We start from the raw sequence: 23,149 nt of genomic DNA on the forward strand, positions 1-23,149 counted from the left end.
ATAGACAAGCATGGACCAGCTTGGTCACCAGCATACCAGCATAAACTGGTCACCAGCATCACCAGCGTAAGCTGGTCCCCAGCATACCAGCATCATCAACATACCAGCATAAGCTTGTCCCCAGCATACCATCATCAACAACATACTGTACCAAGATAAGCTGCTCACCAGCATACCAGCTCACCAGCATACCAGCATCACCAGCATACCAGCATTATCTTGTCACCAGCATCACCAGCTTGACTAGCTGGTTGGCCAGTCTAACCAGCTAGACCTTGCAGGAGAGGAGACAGCTGAGCGTTGGTGCTGGTCAATACCCTGCAGAAAAACAACAGCATAGACCAGCCTAAATTTCAAGCTGGTCCATGCTGGTCTATGCTGGTCCATGCTGGTCTATGCTGCATGGACCGTCTTGAAATTTAGGCTGGTCTATGCTGTTATTTTTCAGCACCTTCGCTCAGCTGTCTCCTCTCTTGCAAAGACAATAGGCCTATAGCTGCAGCCAGGCAGAAACTTCTATAACTCTGGGGGAAAAAATAAGATATATCTCTTCTCCCATTTTATGTTAATCCCATCCTTTGTCCGTTTTCATTTGTATGATTTGCTGGCACAAGAGCTCTCAATAGCATTTCATTGGATCTCCAAACTGTCCGTGAAATTTGATTCACGGACACAAATGGACAGTTTGCAGATCCAATGAAAAGTTATAGAGAGCTCGTGTCAGCGAATCATATCGCTGAAATCAGAAGAAGGGTGGGACTTACCAACATAATAACATCGCAAACACGAGATCATCAGCACATGGCAAGCCAACAGCAAAGAACTTCGATATAACATTAGTTAGATTGAGTTAATCACTAATCACATGGAATAATTAATAATCTTCAGATATGACTTTGTCAAAGCAAGAACATAACTAGGGCTTTACATTGATGGTGAAAACTTGGGGTTAAGTTGGTTAAAGTCTTCCTAGAAGTCAGAAAAACATGACGAGGAACATTTCAAAATGCAGATTGTGGGCAATTTAGTAAGTCGAATTAAAAAACAAAATCAGATTTCTTGAATTTTCCATGTGGTCTACATTAAAGGGGATTAATATAACAGGCTTTTAAAATGCAATATTGGTGTACAATTCATACTTAAAAGGGACACAAAATGTCCTCTAGAGTCTAGACACACACAACATGGCAGCCAAAAACATCTCAAGGCCAAAAAAAACACAGGAAATGTGACAGTGTATATGAAAAATCATTGAAAAATACTTTCCATGTCAGATTATTAACCTTTTACGACAGGAACATTTCCATAATGCTCTAAGGACTAAGTGTTGTCATTTGTAACACAGCATAAATTACTTTATATAATCCATGATCTTTTTATGTCTCATATTGATGAGTGTTTTGGACATTTGTCTGAAAATAATGAGCATATTAAACTGAAGGTTTTCTATTGACTTCCAAATCTCCACGCTTGTATATTACCTTGTACAAATTGTTCAATTGGAAAGAAATAATTAGAAAGGTAATGTACTTTTGAGCTGACCGTCTTACCCACAGAGAACTATTCTTTGCGCTAAATTTAAGCCCAGCTAAGGTTAGGGCTTTTAGCTTTCCAATTCACTCTTCAGACTGGTGAGACAGAAAGTTAATGGAAATAAAAGCCAGCAGACCTCCACACGACAATCCCAGGTGTGTGGTGTGTGGGTGCATTCGTGCGTCCATCTGTGCCTGTGTGTGTCCAAGGTGCCATCATTGGGAGGATGAAGCGCACAAGGTGTTCGTCCACGCCAATGCAACACCAACATGCCCAGCACACCCTGGAACCTCAGGGGCTTCACTCGTCTGTGAAGGAGGTGACACTGTTCTGTAGGAGGTGACACTGAGCCGGAGGAATTGACACTGTCATTGTGCCTGGCTACAGAGGAGCCACAGTTTTGGGCTTTCAGTCCACAGGCTGGATTGGGCTGGGTTGGGCTGAGCTGAGCAGGACTGGGATGGATTGGACTCAGCTGAGCTGGGCTGGGTTTGGATGGGCTAGTCTGGCCTGGGCTGGGCTGGATTGGGCTGGTCAGGGCCGGAATGGGCTGGACTGGGCTCAATTGGACTGAGCTGGGCTGGATTGGGCTAGAATGGGCTGGGCTGGTCAGGGCTGGGCTGGGCTGGATTGGGCCTGGCTAGGATGGATGGGCTGGGAAGGCCTGGGCTAGACTACTTGGGCTGGGCTGGTTTAGGATGGTCTGGTTGCAGCTGGCTACAAAGTCTGCACTGTCCTTAATTAGCAGTTAAAGGTCACTTTAGCACATTTCAGTCAGGCAAGCTGTGGGTCACCCTGAGAGACCATGGTCCATGATATTAAGACAGTGCCAAGTTGGCTTGGGAACACTAAGGAGCTGCTCATTAGAACAATAACAGTTAATATTCAAAGCCATGCATGGCAATATTCAACCCATCTGACCAGTGGAAAACTCCACATCTCCAAGGGCTTATGGGGAAGAGATAATGCAAAGCGTGTAAAATGTCACCATGTTTTCTTCCTCCTATTTTTTCTTTTTTTTGTGCTTGCCTGTTTTGCATGTTATTTTGGCATTAATACGTGTCACATATCAGTTTGCAAACAATGTAAAAAAAATCTATATATCATTGAGTTAATAAAGCCGCATACAAACATGGTCTCTTTTCTGTTTTCTTGAGTAAGGCAACACTAAAATGCAGGTGTTTCAGCCTAGCTCAGTGCTTTCTGTGGTGGTGGGGCAAGCCAGCAGAAAATAGGGAGCGTTGCACCGTGATTGGCTCTTTGTTCTGTCACTCATGGGGACATTACGTCACGGCCAAGGGTAGAGCTAGAAAATTCTAGCCTTTTGGGTGCTGCCATAGAGTTATATTAGAAGTGCCCATCCAAGAAGGCTCAAGGTCATTGGCCACAGATAAAATGACGTGATACAGTAGCTTTGATTGAACTGATCATGTCAACATCATACTTTCAAAATCTTAGCTAGCAGTCATCATCATGAATCAAGTTGACAATCTATTGGCAAATCCTTTTTAATCCTTGTCATATGAAGATAAAGTTGTAAATCGCAAATTCAACAAATTCAATGCCATCACTAGCCTGCTATTCAGTGGAGTGGCTGTGTGGTCCCAAATCTTCGGCTTAAGGAGCTCTTTCCCAAGTTTAAAATGATAAACATTCAACATTGGCCATGCTGTCAATGAAGCATGATTTGTGCCGTGGTCAAAACAACTGTTAACTCGGGAACAGCAAAAACCTGACTTCAGTGAGTTCAAGACAACTGGGAAGTCGGGAATAAACAAGCTCCGACTGGGAAAATACGTTTTGAACGGTCATCCAACTCGGAATTGTAAATCCTGCCTCTTTCTAGAGCTACGGCCTGAAGATAAATGACGTCATCATGATTCAACCTTGTTTTTTCCGTGTTCCCAGCTGTTTTGAAAGCACCATAAATCTAGAGAATGACAGACATTGATGACAAAATTTGCCCACGAAGGACTGCCACGCCACCTTCCTATTCAAGTGAGCACAGCATGACAAGGTGAGTCCAAAAATGTATTGTACGTTTCTGCATAAATTATGTAATATGCCAGGGAGATATGTATACTGTAGCTAAGAAAATAATATACTAAGTGTAAACTTCTGTTCAAAAGTTTGGGGTCACTTAGAAATGTCCTTGTTTTTGAAAGAAACGCAATTTTTTTAGGCCATGAAAATAACATAAAATTGATCAGAAATACAGTGTAGACATTGTTAATGTTGTAAATGACCATTGTAGCTGGAAATGGCAGATTTTTTATGAAATATCTACATAGGCGTGCAGAAGCCCATTATCAGCAACCATCACTCCTGTGTGCCAATGGCACGTTCTGTTAGCCAATCAAAGTTTTTCATTTAAAAGGCTAATTGATCATTAGAAAACCCTTTTGCAATTATGTTAGCACAGCTGAAAACTGTTTAAAGAAGCAATAAAACTGTCCTTCTTTAGACTAGTTGAGTATCTGGAGCATCAGCATTTGTGGGTTCAATTACAGGCTCAAAATGGCCAGAAACAGAGAAATGTCTTCTGAAATTCGTCAGTCTATTCTTGTTCTCAGAACTGAAGGCTATTCCATGCGAGAAATTGCCAAGAAACTGGAGATCTCGTATAAGGCTGTGTACTACTCCTTTCACAGAACAGCGCAAACTGGCTCTAACCAGAATAGAAGAGGAGTGGGAGGCCCCGGTGCACAACTGAGCAAGAGGACTAGTCATTAGAGTGTCTAGTTTGAGAAACAGATGCTTCACAAGTCCTCAACTGACAGCTTCATTAAATAGTACCCGCATAACACCAGTCTCAATGTCAACAGTGAAGAGGCGACTCCGGGATGCTGGCCTTCTAGGCAGAGTTCCTCTGTTCAGTGTCTGTGTTCTTTTTCCGATCTTGATCTTTTCTTTTCATTGTCCAGTCTAAGATATGGCTTCTTCTTTGCAACTCTGCCTAGAAGGCCAGCATCCCGAAGTCGCTTGAGACTGGTGTTTTGCGGGTACTATTTCATGACAGTACCAGTCAAAAGTTTGGACACACCTACTGATTCAAATAAGCAAAGAGAAACTACAGTCCATCATTACTTTAAGACATGAAGGTCAGTCAATGCGGAACATTTCAAGAACTTTCAACGTTTCTTCAAGTGCAGTATCAAAAACCATCAAGAACTATGATGAAAGTGGTTCTCATGAGGACCACCACAGGAAAGGAAGATCCAGAGTTACTTCTGCTGCAGAGAATACGTTCATTAGAGTTACCAGCCTCAGAAATTGCAGCACAAATAAATGCTTCATAGAGTTCAAGTAACAGACACATCTCAACATCAACTGTTCAGAGGAGATTTCGTGAATCAGGCCTTCATGGTTGAATTGCTGCAAAGAAACCACTACTAAAGGACACCAATAAGAAGAAGAGACTTGCTTTGGCCAAGAAACACAAGCAATGGACATGAGTCCAAATTTGAACATTTTGGTTCCAACCGCCTGGTCTTTGTGAGATGCAGAGTATGTGAACAGATGATCTCCGCATGTGTGGTTCCCACTGTGAACCATGGTGACACTGTTTGTGATTTATTTAGAATTCATGGCACCCTTAACCAGTATGGCTACCACAGCATTCTGCAGCAATACACCATCCCATCTGGTTTGTGCTTAGTGGGACTATCATTTGTTTTTCAAGAGGACAATGACCCAACACACCTCCAGACTGTGTAAGGGATATTTCACCAAGAAGGAGAGTGATGCAGCACTGCATCAGATGACCTGGCCTCCATAATCACCCGACCTCAACCTAATTGAGATGGTTTGGGATGAGTTGGACCGCAGAGTGAAGGAAAAGCAGCCAACAAGTGCTCAGCATATATGAGAACTTCTTCAAGACTGTTGGAAAAGCATTCCAGGTGAAGCTGGTTAAGAAAATGGCAAGATTGTGCTGTCATCAAGGGAAAGGGTGGCTACTAAAAAGAATCTCAAATATAGAATATATTTTCATTTGTTTAACGCTTTTTTGGTTGCAACATGATTCTATATCTGTTATTTCATAGTTGTGATGTCTTCACTATTATTCTACAATGTAGAAAATAGTACAAATAAAGAAAAATCCTGGAATGAGTAGGTATGTCCAGACTTTTGACTGATACTGTATGTCTTCAGACCCATTGCTATGAAAATTGAAATTGAGCTCAGGTGCATTCTGTTTCCATTGATCATCATTGAGATGTTTGCACAACTTGATTGGAGTTCACTTGTGGTAAATCCATTTCATTAGACATAATTTGGAAAGGCACACACCTGTCTATATAACATCCCACTGTTGACAGTGCATGTCAGAGCAAAAACCAAGCCATGAGGTTGAAGGAATTGTTTGTAGAGCTCCGAGAAAGGATTGTGTTGAGGCACAGATCTGGGGAAGGGTACCAACACATTTCTGGAGCATTGATGGTCCCCAAGAACACAGCGGCCTCCATAATTTTTAAATGGAAGAAGTTTGGAACCACACTGACACTTCCTAGAGCTGGCTGCCCGGCCAAACTGAGCAATCAGGGGAGAAGGGCCTTGGTCAGAGAGGTGACCAATAACCCGATGGTTACTCTTGCAAAGCTCCTGAGTTCCTATGTGAAGATGGGAGAACCTTCCAGAAGGACAACCATCTCTGAAGCACTCTACCAATCAGGCCTTTATGGTGGAGTGGCCAGATGGAAGCCACTCCTCAGTAAAAGACACATGATAGCCTGCTTGGAGTTTGCCTAAAGGCACCTAAAGGACTCTCAGACCATGAGAAACAAGATTCTCTGGTCTGATGAAACCAAGATTGAACTCTTTGGCCTGAATGCCAAGCATCACGTCTGGAAGAAACCTGGCGCCATCACTATGTTGAAGCATGGTGGTGGCAGCATCATGCTGTGGGGATGTTTTTCAGCTGCAGGGACTGGGAGACTTGTCAGGATCGAGGGAAAGATGAATGGAGCAAAGTACAGAGAGATCCTGCTCCAGAGCTCTCAGGACCTCAGACTGGGACAAACGTTCACCTTCCAACAGGACAATGACCCTAAGCACACAGCCAAGACAACGCAGGAGTGGCTTCGTGACGAGTTTCTGAATGTCCTTGAGTGGCCCAGCCAGAGCCCAGACTTGAACCCGATCGAACATCTCTGGAGAGACTTGACAATAGCTGTGCAGCAACGCTCCCCATCCAACCTGACATAGCATGAGAGAAACTGTAGAGAAGAATGGAAGAAATTCCCCAAATACAGGTGTGCCAAGCTTGTAGCACCATACCAAAGAAGACTTGAGGCTGTAATCACTGCCAAAGGTGCTTCAACAAAGTACTGAGTAAAGGGTCTGAATACTTAATTAAATATGATATTTCTGTTTTTTTTTTATATATTTGCAAACATTTCAAAAAAACAGTTTTTACTTTGTCATTATGTGGTTTTGTGTGTAGACTGATGAGGGGGAAAACACTATTTAATCAATTTTAGAATAAGGCTGTAACGTAACAAAATGTGGAAAAAGTCAAGGGGTTTTGAATATTTTCCGAATGCACTGAATATAGTTATAGTTGCTAGAAGTTTTTAAGAATTTGAAGTTAGAATAGCCTGAACATGTGAAAGTTGGTTTGGTGTATCTAGTGTTGTAACGTGACTATTCATTAATGTGAAGATTAATGTTCATTTATTAATGTTAATGTGATTAATGTGATTAATGTTAATGTATTATCTAATCAATTATTTATGTGTAATTATACGTGATTAAATTAATCATGTAAACAGTAATTAACTAGGAAGTCAGGGCACCACGGGAAAATGTTTTTTAAAGAGTTACTATTTCCCGAATGTAACTCTCCAGATATTTTCATATCTTATCGATTACAGTCACTTATTAAGGTATTATTACCTCATCAGTCATATTCTGAATGTCACAAATTCTTGGATATCTGCACGAACCCTAGCATAAATGACGAATCAGCGATATACCAATTGGCTTAATTACTTATTTACTAACTAACTAAATAATCACACAGAAGTACATAAACACACATGATAGGTCATACATTGGTTTCTAACATGACACACTGAAAAGTCCCTAGTGGACTAAACCAATATGACGACTGGTACACCAAATGAAAAGGGAGGGGCAGGTAAGAAAGAGCTGGAGAACAGACAAAGGACTCCATTATCGTACACAATTCTGATAACTAGGCTCATGGAAATGCTTACACTTTGCACATGAACAACCGCTCATTTGAAAAGAAATTGCAATTTACATATTCACGACTGTAGGCCTTTGTTGCCTCTCTCTGTGATCGCCGGTCCGTCTGCTGGAGAGTCAGTTGACAGAAATTCTCTGATTTGTCCACCAGAGATCAAAGTATTTCGTAGTTGTAGCTTGTTATAATGATTACGTCAGGCGTACCAATGGTCATTCGATAAGAAAATGTTCTCCAGAATGGATCTTTCAGAGTACCATTCAGTTGTTCGATCGGTCACGTTTACCAGACTAAAGTGCTCAAATAGCTGCTGACTGAATGTGTAGTCTTTAGTTGTATAGAGTTCTTAACCATTTGCAACATCCAGCAAACACCTTAGTCTGCTTGGTCTATAGAGTGGTAGATTTCTTAACCATTTGTTTCGTATTCAGCTGGCACTGCACGTAACTGGTCTTTAGTTTTGTAGATTTCTTAACCATTTCAGCGTGTGGACTGCGTCCTCGCGTCCTCTGGTCCAAAGAAAATTTTGTTGCGTTTTTTTTATACTGGAGTAGAAAAAGGGGCGTTTCAACATTCCCATCCAATGTCTGTGTTCACTTGGGGAGGAGCCACTGACTGATCATAAGTTACTATAAAAACAATTCTCATTTAGAAGACTAAAATTACATTGTTATCTTTCCAAAAGTATTCTTATACTTTATTTTATACAACAATCAGATGCAAACCCCATAATTGAGTAGTGTACAGTCATGGCCAAAAGTTTTGAGAATGACACAAATATACATTTTCAGTCTGCTGCCTCAGTTTGTATGATGGCAATTTGCATATACTCCAGAATGTTATGAATAGTGATCAGATGAATTGCAATTAATTGCAAAGTCCCTCTTTGCCATGCAAATGAACTAAATTCCCAAAAAACATTTCCACTGCATTTCAGCCCTGCCCCAAAAGGACCAGCTGACATCATGTCAGTGATTCTCTCGTTAACACAGGTGTGAGTGTTGACGAGGACAAGGCTGGAGATCACTTTGTCATGCTGATTGAGTTCGAATAACAGACTGGAAGCTTCAAAAGGAGGGTGGTGCTTGAAAGGAGTTTGAATGGAGTACCTAGCTTAATTTCTTGCGGATTAGTGGGACGCTAGCTTCCGGTGAAATTGCAGAGCGCCTGTAATGTGTGCATACTGGCGGCAGAGAAGTCAGGTGCAGGAGAGCAAAGACAGTGTTACAACGGTGCAGTTTAATAATAAAATCACCGTGAACAAACACAATAAATAAATACAATGGGACAAAACCCTTCGCACGCCAGATGTGCACAAACTCTTGCAATCAACAATACCGGACAAGGACACGTGGGGAACAGAGGGTTAAATACACAACATGTAATTGATGGGATTGAAACCAGGTGTGTGGGAAGACAAGACAAAACAAAACAAATGGAAAATGAAAGGAACATCGGCGATGGCTAGAAGACCGGTGACATCGACCGCCGAACGTCCCCCGAACAAGGAGAGGGACCTACTTCGGAGGAAGTCGTGACAGCGCCAAATTCAAATTAAATTACTATAAATATTAAACTTTCATGAAATCACAAGTGCAATAGATCAAAATAAAACTTGATTAACTTGTTGTTAATCCAGCCGCCGTGTCAGATTTCAAAAAGGCTTTATGGTGAAAGCAAACCATACGATTATCTGAGGACAGCGCCCAGCACACAAATGCATAACAAATCATTTTCAACCAGAGTTGCGACACGAAAGTCAGAAATAACTATATAATATATGCCTTACCTTTTGAAGATCTTCTTCTGTTGGCACTCCAAAAGGTCCCAGTTACATTAGAAATTGTCCTTTTGTTCGATAAAGTCCTTCTTTATATCCATAAAAACTCAGTTTAGCTTGCGCGCTTCAGTCAATAATCCACTCGGTTTCCCTCCTTCAAAATGCATTCAAAATGAATCTCAAATGTTACTAATAAACTTATCCAATCAAGTCAATCAACATTTATAATCAATCCTTAGGTACCCTAATACGCAAATAAACAATAAATTTAAGACGGAGAATCGTTATTGTCTTTACTGGAGAAAAATACCAAAGAATGCGTTCTCATTCACGCGCTTGGAAACACTACAGCCAAAATGGGAGCTACCTAGAAAAACTACAATTTCTGGCTCATTTTTCCAAAAACCAGCCTGAAACTCTTTCTAAAGACTGTTGACATCTAGTGGAAGCCCTAGGAACTGCAATCGGGCACGATTTCGCCCTATTATAAAAGTGCCAGCCATTGAAATCAGTGGTAGGATGATTTTTTTTGGGGGGGGTGGTTTGTCCTCGGGGTTTCGCCTACCATTTCAGTTCTGTTATACTCACAGACAATATTTTAACAGTTTTAGAAACTTTTGAGTGTTTTCTATCCAAATCTTCCAATTATATACATATCCAGTTTATTTTGGGCACGCTTTTCATTCGGACGTCAAAATACCGCCCCCTATCCCAAAGAAGTTAAACGATGTAAAAGTTGTATCGTTTTAAATTCAGGACTTTTACTTCGCAAATCCCACCTAATAATAATTTTGGAACTGTGTCTGGGCTTACTGTTGCGAGTTAGTTTGGTTGTGCATCAGCAGTTTTTCACTTGCTATGTCAGTTACTTACAGTCACTCAATTAGCCCATGCCAGCTAGAATAGTTTTGATTGGTTAGTGTTGTGGCCAGCTATCTAAAGTTGAAGTAATCATAGTCGAATTACTGTCCGGTTGACCCCCATTTATTTTGTTAGTCATTCTCACTCAGATATCATATTAAAAACTGTAAACATTTCTCTCCGCCCCATGGGAAAATGTGTAGAATTGCAGCAAACTTGCTTTAAACTGCAACATTTTCTATGCGCCCCATGGCAAAATGTGTAGAATAGAGGGAAATTTACTGTAAAAGTGGGGAGGCTGCTAAAATGTTTTGGTCGCAAGGTGGGGGACATTGTCGCATAGAGATCTCTATTCATCTCTATGTAACAACAGGAAAGAATGAGGAAGTGGATAGTGGATCTTGTTTCAATTAAATAATTTATTAAATATTGATTACTATGTATACCTTTGTAAGACCATAAATGACCAACCACCTAGCTTTGGGGTAGTTAGAAGGTCTATTTCCCTGCTTTTGAGAGGAGCTGGCTAGCAATTGCACTAAGCTAACGATGTGCTTGCTACCTTCAACTTCCTTTGAACTGCAAGCAGAGACATAAAAATAGTATCCATGAGTTCGTCTGAGTCCGGTAAGTAGGACAAAAGGCTTAATTCCCCAAATCCCCAAGTATCCCTGTAATAAATGTACTAATGTCCAAAATGGCTGTCTGGTGGCTTCAAAACAGTGCCCCCCATTCAGGCATCCAGGATTTATACACATTGTTCAGACCACTGTGTGGGGGTATAACTACGCTGTCAAAGTATGGCCTTATGATATATGTAATGTATTGTCATTAAGAGTTTAATTTCAATGATAAAATATTCAATTAGGCACTTACTTGGTGAAGGCTACAGGACTGACAGCCACTGAATTAGTGTTGGGTTGTTTGCGAATGAGTCGGCTCTAAGAGCCGGCTCTTGTAGGTGAACGTTGGGAGCCGGCTCGCATATCAGAAGAGCCGAATCTACTTATAAAAAATGTTAAATATTAAGATATGAATAATCAAAAGATTTAAATGAATAGAACTAACTAATTGAAAGAATGCAAAAAAATAATATAGGCCTAAATTCTCAAGCACACACACATTCGTTCTGACTATCTGCTCAGAATAACAGCCTCACTTGTTGTTCCTGTCAATCAGACACGCAGTGTCAACCAATGAACCAAAGATCCGTGAGGGAGTGCCGAGCCAACTCACTCACAGTCACACACTTAGCAGGCGAGGAGAGAGAGGAAGGACAGCTGTGAAAACAACAGCTGGAAAATGAGTCGGGAAGCACGGTAGCATTTGGATGCATCTTAATAATGCAGACAATGTTAAAGCACAGTGTAGAATTTGCCAAAACAAAATCTCATATAAAGCCGGTTCTACGCACAACCTACACCGGCATATGGAAATTGTGCGCCCAACTGTGAAGCTAGCTGTAGCAGAGCTTCGAGAAACTAGTGGGCCTGCTAGTGATAGTGGTGGAGCCAGCACCTCCACACGTGGAGATGTATCCACTCAGTCAAGTAGGCCTACTCCGCGACCCACAGCAACGCAGTCCAGTTTATGCCAAAGTCTATGTCTGTAGCAAAACAAGGCCAAATTGATATTGCATTGCCACGGATTTCCAGCCATTTTCGATCGTGGAAGACAGAGGTTTTAGAAATAATAGCAATAGTCTAAATCCAATGTACACAATTCCAAGCAGGAAAACCCTTTCAAAATCACTTATTCCACAACTGTACGAGAGCACACAGGCTTCAGTGAGGGAAAGAGTCCAAAAAGCTACTGCAGGTTGCCTTACCACTGACTGCTGGACATCAAGGGCAACCATTTCTTACATGTCGGTTACATGTCACTTCATCGAAGATTTTTCGATGTCTAGCTGTCTTCTGGAATGCTTTGAGTTCAGCAACAGACACACCTCAGAGAACTTGGCAGAGGAACTGTTGAGAGTGCCAGAGAATGGCAAGTAGATGGAAAAGTGGTCTGTTGTGTCAGCGGCGATGCAGCTAACATAACCAAAGCCATGAACATTTTTAAATGGACCCATCATCCATTTTTATCCCACACAATCAACCTGATTGTAAGAGTTTCTCTGAAGGTGATGAAGCTGTGGAATTTACAAAACATCCTCATTTACAAAATAGCCTCCAACACTCTACTCAGCAAATTGGATACAGTGCCATCCGTTTTGTCACCAAAGCCCCATATACTACCCACCACTGCGACCTTTGTGCTCTCGTTGGCTGGTCCTCGCTACATATTCGTCGCCAAACCCACTGGCTCCAGGTCATCTATAAGTCTTTGCTAGGTATAGCTCCGCCTTATCTCAGCTCACTGGTCACCATAGCAACACCCATCCGTAGCACGCGCTCCAGCAGGTATACGTCACTGGTCATCCCCAAAGCCAACACCTCATTTGGCCGCCTTTCCTTCCAGTTCTCTGCTGCCAATGACTGGAATGAATTTCAAAAATCACTGAAGTTGGAGACTTATATCTCCCTCAATAACTTTAAGCGTCAGCTGTCACAGCAGCTTACAGATCGCTGCAGCTGTACACAGCCCATCTGTAAATAGCCCATCCAACCAACTACCTTCCTCATCCCCATATTTGTTTTTGTTTTTCTGCTCTTTTGCACACCAGTATTTCTACTTACACATCCTCATCTGCACATATATCACTCCAGTGTAAATTGCTAAATTGTAATTACTTTGCCACTATTGGCCTATTTATTGCCTTACCTCCTTACTTCATTTGCACACACTGTATACAGATTTTTCTATTGATGTGATTGGCCTGACTGAAACATGGCTTAAGCCTGATGAATTTACTGTGTTAAATGAGGCCTCACCCCCTGGTTACACCAGTGACCATATCCCCCGCGCATCCCACAAAGGTGGAGGTGTTGCTAACATTTACGATAGCAAATTTAAATTTACCAACAAAAAAACAACAACGACATTTTCGTCTTTTGAGCTTCTAGTCATGAAATCTATGCAGCCTACTCAAGCACTTTTTATAGCTACTGTTTACAGGCCTCCTGGGCCATATGCAGCGTTCCTCACTGAGTTCCCTGAATTCCTATCGGACCTTGTAGTCATCGCAGATAATATTCAAATTTTTGGTGACTTTAATATTCACATGGAAAAGTCCACAGACCCACTCCAAAAGGCTTTCGGAGCCATCATCGACTCAGTGGGTTTTGTCCAACATGTCTCTGGACCTACTCACTGCCACATTCATACTCTGGATCTAGTTTTGTCCCATGAAATAAATATTGTGGATCTTAATGTTTTTCCTCATAATCCTGGACTATCGGACCACCATTTTATTACGTTCGCAATCACAACAAATAATCTGCTCAGACCCCAACCAAAAAGCATTAAAAGTCGTGCTATAAATTCTCAGACAACCCAAAGATTCCTTGATGCCCTTCCAGACTCCCTCTGCCTACCAAAGGACGTCAGAGGACAAAAATCAGTTAACCACCTAACCGAGGAACTCAATTTAACCTTGCGCAATACCCTAGATACAGTTGCACCCCTAAAAACTAAAAACATTTGTCATAAAAAACTAGCTCCCTGGTATACAGAAAATACACGAGCTCTGAAGCAAGCTTCCAGAAAATTGGAACGGAAATGGCGCCACACCAAACTGGAAGTCTTCTGACTAGCTTGGAAAGACAGTGCCTTCCCTGTGGCTCAGTTGGTAGAGCATGGTGTTTGCAACGCCAGCATTGGTGTGTGCAACGCCAGGGTTGTGGGTTCGATTCCCACGGGGGCCAGTACAACATTTTTATTTTTTTTAAATGCATGAATTGTATGAAATGTATGTATTCACTAGTGTAAGTCGCTCTGGATAAGAGCGTCTGCTAAATGACTCAAATGTAACAGTACCGTGCAGTATCGAAGAGCCCTCACTGCTGCTCGATCATCCTATTTTTCCAACTTAATTGAGGAAAATAAGAACAATCCGAAATTTATTTTTGATACTGTCGCAAAGTTAACTAAAAAGCAGCATTCCCCAAGAGAGGATGGCTCTCACTTCAGCAGTAATGAATTCATGAAGTTCTTTAAGGAAAAGATCATGATCATTAGAAAGCAAATTACGGACTCCTCTTTAAATCTGCGTATTCCTCCAAAGCTCCGTTGTCCTGAGTCTGCACAACCCTGCCAGGACCTAGGATCAAGGGAGACACTAAAGTGTTTTAGTACTATATCGCTTGACACAATGATGAAAATAATCATGGCCTCTAAACCATCAAGCTGCATACTGGACCCTATTCCAACTAAACTACTGAAAGAGCTGCTTCCTGTGCTTGGCCCTCCTATGTTGAACATAATAAACGGCTCTCTATCCACCGGATGTGTACCAAACTCACTAAAAGTGGCAGTAATAAAGCCTCTCTTAAAAAAGCCAAATCTTGACCCATAAATTATAAAAAACTATCGGCCTATATCTAATCTTCCATTCCTCTCAAAAATGTTAGAAAAAGCTGTTGCGCAGCAACTCACTGCCTTCCTGAAGACAAACAATGTATACGAAACGCTTCAGTCTGGTTTTAGACCCAATCATAGCACTGAGACTGCACTTGTGAAGGTGGTAAATTACCTTTTAATGACGTCAGACCGAGGCTCTGCGTCTGTCCTCGTGCTCCTAGATCTTAGTGCTGCTTTTGATACCATCGATCACCACATTCTTTTGGCGAGATTGGAAACCCAAATTGGTCTACATGGACAAGTTCTGGCCTGGTTTAGGTCTTATCTGTCGGAAAGATATCAGTTTGTCTCTGTGAATGGTTTGTCCTCTGACAAATCAACTGTAGATTTCGGTGTTCCTCAAGGTTCCGTTTTAGGACCACTATTGTTTTCACTATATATTTTACCTCTTGGGGATGTCATTCGAAAACATAATGTTAAATTTCACTGCTATGCGGATGACACACAGCTGTACATTTCAATGAAACATGGTGAAGCCCCAAAATTGCCCTCGCTAGAAGCCTGTGTCTCAGACATAAGGAAGTGGATGGCTGCAAACGTTCTACTTTTAAACTCGGACAAAACAGAGATGCTTGTTCTAGGTCCCAAGAAACAAAGAGATCTTCTGTTGAATCTGACAATTAATCTGGATGGTTGTACAGTCATCTCAAATAAAACTATGAAGGACCTCGGCATTACTCTGGACCCTGATCTCTCTTTTGAAGAACATATCAAGACTGTTTCAAGGACAGCTTTTTTCCATCCACGTAACATTGCAAAAATCAGAAACTTTCTGTCCAAAAATGACGCAGAAAAATTAATCCATGCCTTTGTTACTTCTAAGTTGGACTACTGCAATGCTCTACTTTCCGGCTACCCAGATAAAGCACTAAATAAACTTCAGTTAGTGCTAAATATGGCTGCTAGAATCCTGACTAGAACCAAAATGTTTTATCATATTACTCCAGTGCTAGCTTCTCTACACTGGCTTCCTGTTAAGGCAAGGGCTGATTTCAAGGTTTTACTGCTAACCTACAAAGCATTACATGGGCTTGCTCCTACCTATCTTTCCGATTTGGTCCTGCCGTACATACCTACACGTACGCTACGGTCACAAGACGCGGGCCTCCTAATTGTTCCTAGAATTTCTAAGCAAACAGCTGGAGGCAGGGCTTTCTCCTATAGAGCTCCATTTTTATGGAATAGTCTGCCTACCCATGTGAGAGACGCAGACTCAGTCTCAACCTTTAAGTCTTTACTGAAGACACATCTCTTCAGTAGGTCCTATGATTAACTGCCTCTACCCCTATTACGGGGGCTAAGTCACTGGCTTACTGGTGTTCTTCCATGCCGTCCCTGGGAGTGGGTTGAGTCACTGACGTGGTCTTCCTGTCTGGGTTGGCACCCCCCCTTGGGCTGTGCCGTGGCGGAGATCTTTGTGGGCTATACTCGGCCTTGTCCCGGGATGGTATGTTGGTGGTTGGAGATATCCCTCCAGTGGTGTGGAGGCTGTGCTTTGGCAAAGTGGGTGGGGTTATATCCTACCTTTTTGGCCTTTCCGGGGGTTTCATCGGATGGGGCCACAGTGTCTCCTGACCCCTCCTGTCTCAGCCTCCAGTATTTATGCTGCAGTAGTTTATGTGTCGGGGGGCTAGGGTCAGTCTGTCACATCTGGAGTATTTCTCTTGTCTTTTCTGGTGTCCTGTGTGACTTTAAATATGCTCTCTCTAATTCTCTCTTTCTCTCTTTCTTTCTTTCTTTCTCTCTCTCGGAGGACCTGAGCCCTAGGACCATGCCTCAGGACTACCTCGCTTGATGACTCCTTGCTGTCCCCAGTTCACCTGGCCGTGCTGCTGCTCCAGTTCCAACTGTTCTGCCTGCAGCTATGGAACCCTGACCTGTTCACCGGACGTGCTACCTGTCCCAGACCTGCTGGAACCCTGACCTATTCACCGGATGTGCTACCTGTCCCAGACCTGCTGTTTTCAACTCTCTAGAGACAGCAGGAGCGGTAGAGATACTCTCAAAGATCAGCTATGAAAAAGCCAACTGACACTTACTCTTGTGTTACTGACTTGTTGCACCCTCGACAACTACTATGATTATTATTATTTGACCATGCTGGTCATTTATGAACATTTGAACATCTAGGCCATGTGCTGTTATAATCTCCACCCGGCACAGCCAGAAGAGGACTGGCCACCCCTCATAGCCTGGTTCCTCTCTAGGTTTCTTCCTAGGTTTTGTCCTTTCTAGGGAGTTTTTCCTAGCCATCGTGCTTCTACACCTGCATTGCTTGCTGTTTGGGGTTTTGTACAGCACTTTGAGATATCAGCTGATGTAAGAAGGGCTATATAAATACATTTGATTTGATTTGTTATTGACTGTACGTTTGTTTATCCCATGTGTAACTCTGTGTTGTTGTTTTTGTCGCACTGCTTTGCTTTATCTTGGCCAGGTCGCAGTTGTAAATTAGAACTTGTTGTCAACTGGCCTACCTGGTTAAATAAAGGTGAAATTCAAAATTCAAAACAAAAATGTTAAAAATACTTCCACAGGAGCACAAAAAACTAAAGTCTACACAACGCCAGATGGGGATGCCTGAGCTGAGGCCTAAACAAGACTGCACTACAAGGTGGAATTCAACATTTTATATGTTGAAGTGGTTTCTTGAGTCAAGGGATGCCATCATCTCTACCCTGGCCATTGTCAATGCACCTGTTGATGCTCTGACCTAAGAGGAATGGGAGGTGGTGGAGGAGGTGTGCAGAGTCCTGGAACCCTTTGAGCAGGTCACTGTGGAAATCAGTGGAGAGAGGTACAGTAAGCAGTTATTACTACATCATTATTTAATCAAGTATTATATATCTATATGAGCAGTAGATGAGAATGTAGTATCAGTAGACAAAACATGAACCTGAACTAATAAGTTACTGTTCTCTCTTTTCAGCTATGTGACAGCCTCAAAAATGATACTCCTGTGTAAGAGTCTGCATCAAATCACAGTCAGCCGCTAGAGAGAAGCAAATGTAACCACAGGACATGTGACAGAGTTGATGGACACCCTATGTTCATCAATGGACAGAAAGTTCCACAGAATGGAATATAATCACGTGCTATCAGAAACCGCTGCACTTGACCCCAGGTTTAAGAAGTTAGCCTTCAGTGATGCCAGAGCGATTGATGAGACTCTTCAAAGAATAATCTCAGCAGCAGGGAGGGACAGCCCCAGCAGTCAGCTGGCTCAGGCACCAGGGCACCAGGAAGAAGAGGGATCAGATGGAGCAGAAGCACCAGCAGTAGTGCCACAAACGTCTGCTGTTTGGATGCTGTTTGACGAGAGAGCAACTGGGGATGCAGCACGAAGGAATCCCTCAGCAGATGCCATAATGGAGGTCCGATCCTATTTGGAGGAGGTCCAATCCTATTTGGAGGAGCCCCCCACTCTGCATAGTGACCACATCCGTTCCCTCTGAGAGGGTCTTCTCGAAAATGGGACAAATAATTACTGAGAGAAGAAACCGCATCAGCCCCTCGAAAGTGAGGTAGCTTGCATTTCTGAATGCAAATCTCTCATAAAAGCAAAATATGGTCAGCATTGCTGTGTGCTGCTGGTTATAATATGGCAATAAAGAAGAGAGAGAAAAGAGGGACCAGTTTAATGTTTTAAGTCAGATGCTGCAGTTTTGCACATTGTTATTTATTTTTCTTTGATATGGTGCAATATTCTATTAATATGTTGTTCAGACGGTATTCGTTTTGAATTGTTAGATTTCTATGCACTTTGTTTATATACATTAAAAAGTTATACTTTAAATGCACATGTGTAACAGCATCCTTCTTTTTTTACATTTATTTCAATTTGTGGGATGCTGAAGTTTTGCAAATTGTTATTTATTTTTCTTTGATATGGTGCAATATTGTATTATGCTGTTCAGATTGTATTCTTTTTGAATGGTTAGATTTCTATGCACTTTGTTTATATACATTAAAAAGTTATAATTTAAATGTAAATGTTTAATAGGATTCTTTTTCATAACAAACCAATGCACTTTTAAATACATTCTGGTTAAGGTAGAGTATGATTTCATTGAATTGTTTTAACACCAATCATACTCAAACTATTGCAAACAGTTTGACTTGAAAAAATACAAAACATATATTTTTTAGAGCCGTTTGGGAGCCAAAAGAGACGGCTCTTTTTGGTGAGCTGAGCTGAATGAGCCGGCTCACTGAAAATAGCCAGAATGCCCATCACTACACTGAATGCAACAACCATGTCTCTGTCACTAGCAAACACAGTCATGGGTGGTACTGGTAACTCTAAAATTCACTTGAAAGGCACACTGGGAAATAGGCAAATAAGGCTTTACACCCTGCAGTGTTAAAACACCACTCCCAAAAAAATGCTGAGGTATGTTTTTGCAACTTAAAAGGAAAAACGGCTTTGTCACCGTGGTGGCACCCTAAAAAGGCAAATCTGTACCCTTTTCAAAGGTATGCTTTTGTACATGTACTATCTTGTCCCCTAAGGTACACTATTTGCTCTTTTAAGGTATGAACTGCAAGGCTACAATTATGTGTCCATAACTGAAGGTACAAAGGATGTAGCTTACAGGGTACCACTACAGTGACAAGCATTTGTACCCCTTTAAGAACAAATCTAAACCTTTATTTCTGAAAGTGAATGTAGTGAGAGGGAGATCAACCTCTGGCAGCCATGCTGGATTAGTCTACAACACCACACTTAGTAAATCCATTAAAATGTGACATCCATTTCCACCCTCCACCTTTCCTCTCTCTGTCCCTCTCTCTTCTTTCCCCTGTCTCTTCTCTCCCCTCTCTTTGTTCCCTCTCTCTCTGTTCTCTCTCTCCCTTTCTCGTTCTCTCTCAATCTGCACCCTTTCTTCCTTCCCCTCTCTCCCCTCTCTCTGTCTCCCTTCAGAACTAGCTATCTCTGACTCTCAGGGAGACATCAGAAATGAAGCCATGGAGAATACCATGACCTGGCCTGGCCTAGCCTGGCACAGAATCCCTGGGCACCGTGTCACAGTCCAAGCAGGAGGGGATCAGGGCCGCAAAATCAATTTCCTCCACTGCCTGACTGCCTAGTGCCGAACTCCCCCGAACCAAAATAAATTAAATTCCGCCAGTCATGACCCCTCAATTAAAAAAAGACTCACAAAGTATATTGCTCTGTGAATTTTTTCCATCCATTTCAAAAAGAGATTAGCCACGGAAATGACTTTTCTCTGAGGAATAATAGAAATGTATTAAAAATTGCAAAAGAAGAGGCTAACCATTTCCCATTTGCCCTGCTCTCAATCTGGCAACTGCCTGCTCTTGACAGATAGGTACAATGGATGTAGTTGCTGCTGTGATCCACCATCCTGTGCAATGAATTAACCACAATACTCCATGTAAAGGTGGTGCTCCAAACTTACTGTTACTTACTGTTATTATTAAATTGTTATAAGATATGTAGATGTAACATGGGACAAAGTATTTAACAACAATATTAGACAATGATAAAATTCTAAACCCTTTATTTCCAAGGATGAAAAATATCAATTTCAGAAGACGGAGAGTAGAAAAATCAGACTGTGCCCCTTGTTTCCTCTGGGGAAGACAGTAGTAATATAGAAAAGCCGACCAGAGAGAGAGACAAGTTCAAATGAAAGGCTGTCAGTGGCCTGTGATTCCTCCATCTCCTCAGCATGCCCCAGACTACTCTGTGACCCCTGACCCCTCCCCAGAGAACCAGTGAGAGAAAGCCCAGTGAGAGGTAATGAGAGAGTACAGACTCTAGAGCTAGCCTCTGAGCTATTACACTGTCACACAACTCACTGGCAGACGGAGAGAAGGAAAATAAGGTTGAAATGAAGGAGAGGGGAGTGAAAAGGGAAGGGGGTGTAAAGAGGACAGGAGGAAAGAGGGGGAGATGAGATAGTGGCAGGTGGGAACGGGTAGAGGGAGAGAAAGGAGAAAGAAGTCATTTTGAAAGTCTGTGCTGACTACTGTTAGGGATAGACATTTGAAGTGATTCCACTATTGGAATAATATCCCAAATAGTCAAAAAAATGAGAGGTATATTTAAAAAAGAAAATGCTCTACTCTCTTGGCCAATCAGAATGATGCAAAATTCCACAAAAGCAGACAGTGTGCAGTTGTTTTAATGGTGCTTTTCCAGTAGCTTTTGGCTGACAGTAAACTAGGCTAACAGCAACAGTGAAAGAGAACTGAACACATTTTTAAAAAAGTTTTCTGGTGAGTGTTTTGTTTTGATATATGTCAGATCTTGTGGACACACCGTTGGTGTGCTCCTGTAGGCTAATCACTATTTAATGTGGGAAAATAGCATTCTTTAATAGTGCTGACCTGAGGGCTGAATGCGCTATGATAGTAAAACACAACCTGAAACCTATAAGAGAGAACATGAGCTTGAAGAATAAACAATCACTTTGTGCGCAGTCAGAACTGTAGGCTACATTTACAGTGTACAACTGTAAACAATGTCAAAGCCACGTGACGTCTTCAGCAGTAGGGCAATGCACCATAGGCTTCATAAACACTACACTCTAAAGTTTGTTGTTTTAGTAAATTAAGCATTTGAAATGTCATGGTGTATCCTTGTGTGGAACAATATAACATGGACAATTAAATGTTGACAAAGATTTTTAATTGAATCTAAAAAAAGATTCAAAAATGAACACTACGTCCGTTCGGATATCCGCATATTAATATATTGCATTGATCTAATCGAAGGCATTAAAGACAGTCTTAGTACATTCAGAGACAATTCTAAAGGTGATTTTGATAAAACCATTAAACTTACAGATGATTTGACGGTCAAAAATGAAATCTACAAATCGGATATTAACTAAGTTCCTGAAACAGAAAACTGACAGGAAGTTTTGGGGAATCGCATGTTACATCTACAGAAAAAGCAGCCCCAGTTAGGAGCAACTCGGATTTACAGACGTTATGGAAAGAGATATGGGACAGACAACTTATTGAACTCAACAGTCGTTTTCAGAACGGTTGTGGTGGATGAATCAGAATTAGTTGGGTAACATAGATAATTATGATGTCTTATCTGCATAATATGCTTTTGTGAGATACTTGTTATTAGAATGTATCCCTTCGAACTCTGGTGTTGGCAGTTGCACTTCTTCCCTCAGCTGGGGCTCAGTCAGCTGGGGCTCAGTCACCTGGGGCCCAGAGAGGGGAGAGGTCAGGCTTGTCTTTCACATGTCCCTGGTGCTATGAAGAATATCAGAAAGGAAAGAGGACAGGAGAGAACATTGTCTTCATATGTGACTGTATCTGTTAAACCATGTGAAGGGATGGTGTGATTAATGGGGAACCAATTACTGGTTTCCACAATGTCTGTGCGCCAGTCACTCCCTCCTTTGGCCTTGGGGGATGTGTGTGGTAGTGTCTGGAGTTGACAATTGATTTATGCCATTGGTCGAGTTGGTGTTTTTGTGCTAGGTATTAACAGGAACAAGATAGCAACCTCGTCTTAGGGGCCAAACTGAACGATAATTTATAGTGAATGCTATCTGGCTACGGGATACTCCTTTCTCATTTATAAAGTCTCACTTTGTGAACTGTTCCTAATATCTGTGGTTTGTTATGTTGACTAGGGGGTGGATCTTTGCTATAAAAGATCTCAGTAGCCATTGTGTTGCCACTCTCAACGGATCATTAGAAATGGTGACTCGTTGAAAGTCATTGCTATTGCAAAGCTCTTATTATTAAAGATGTAGTTTAAGTATAACTCTGACTTGTGTGATAAGTTTGTCTCTCCTTATTTGGTAATACAGAAAGTAACCACCACACGGTTCATACAGGATAATGAAGGCCGCAGATGCCTGCCTGCCCTGATCAGACTCATTCGGTCAAATGACAGCAATATACAAGAGGGTCGGTCCAATCCATCACTCATCGAGGTGCTTGACATCTGTCCCAAATAAATTTTTTCAGAACATGATCAGGCTTCTTCGAGCCATCACCACTCTGCCTATCACCAGCTGCACTGTAAAACGTCTATTTTCTACTGTCAATCATTCATGCTCACAGGCCGCCTGAACAACTTCCACTGCTCTCCTCTGAAAGAGAACTGACTGAGTCATTGGATTATGATCATATCATTTCAATGTTCAACACCGTTGTCTTGTGCTGTGAGTCTGACAACAATGGTAGGCCTATGTTATTGTTTTCCTTTTTCTTTCACTGAACTGTATATTCTACTG

This window comes from Salmo trutta, chromosome 1, assembly GCF_901001165.1.
Source record: "Salmo trutta chromosome 1, fSalTru1.1, whole genome shotgun sequence".
In the NCBI taxonomy this organism is placed as follows: domain Eukaryota; kingdom Metazoa; phylum Chordata; class Actinopteri; order Salmoniformes; family Salmonidae; genus Salmo; species Salmo trutta.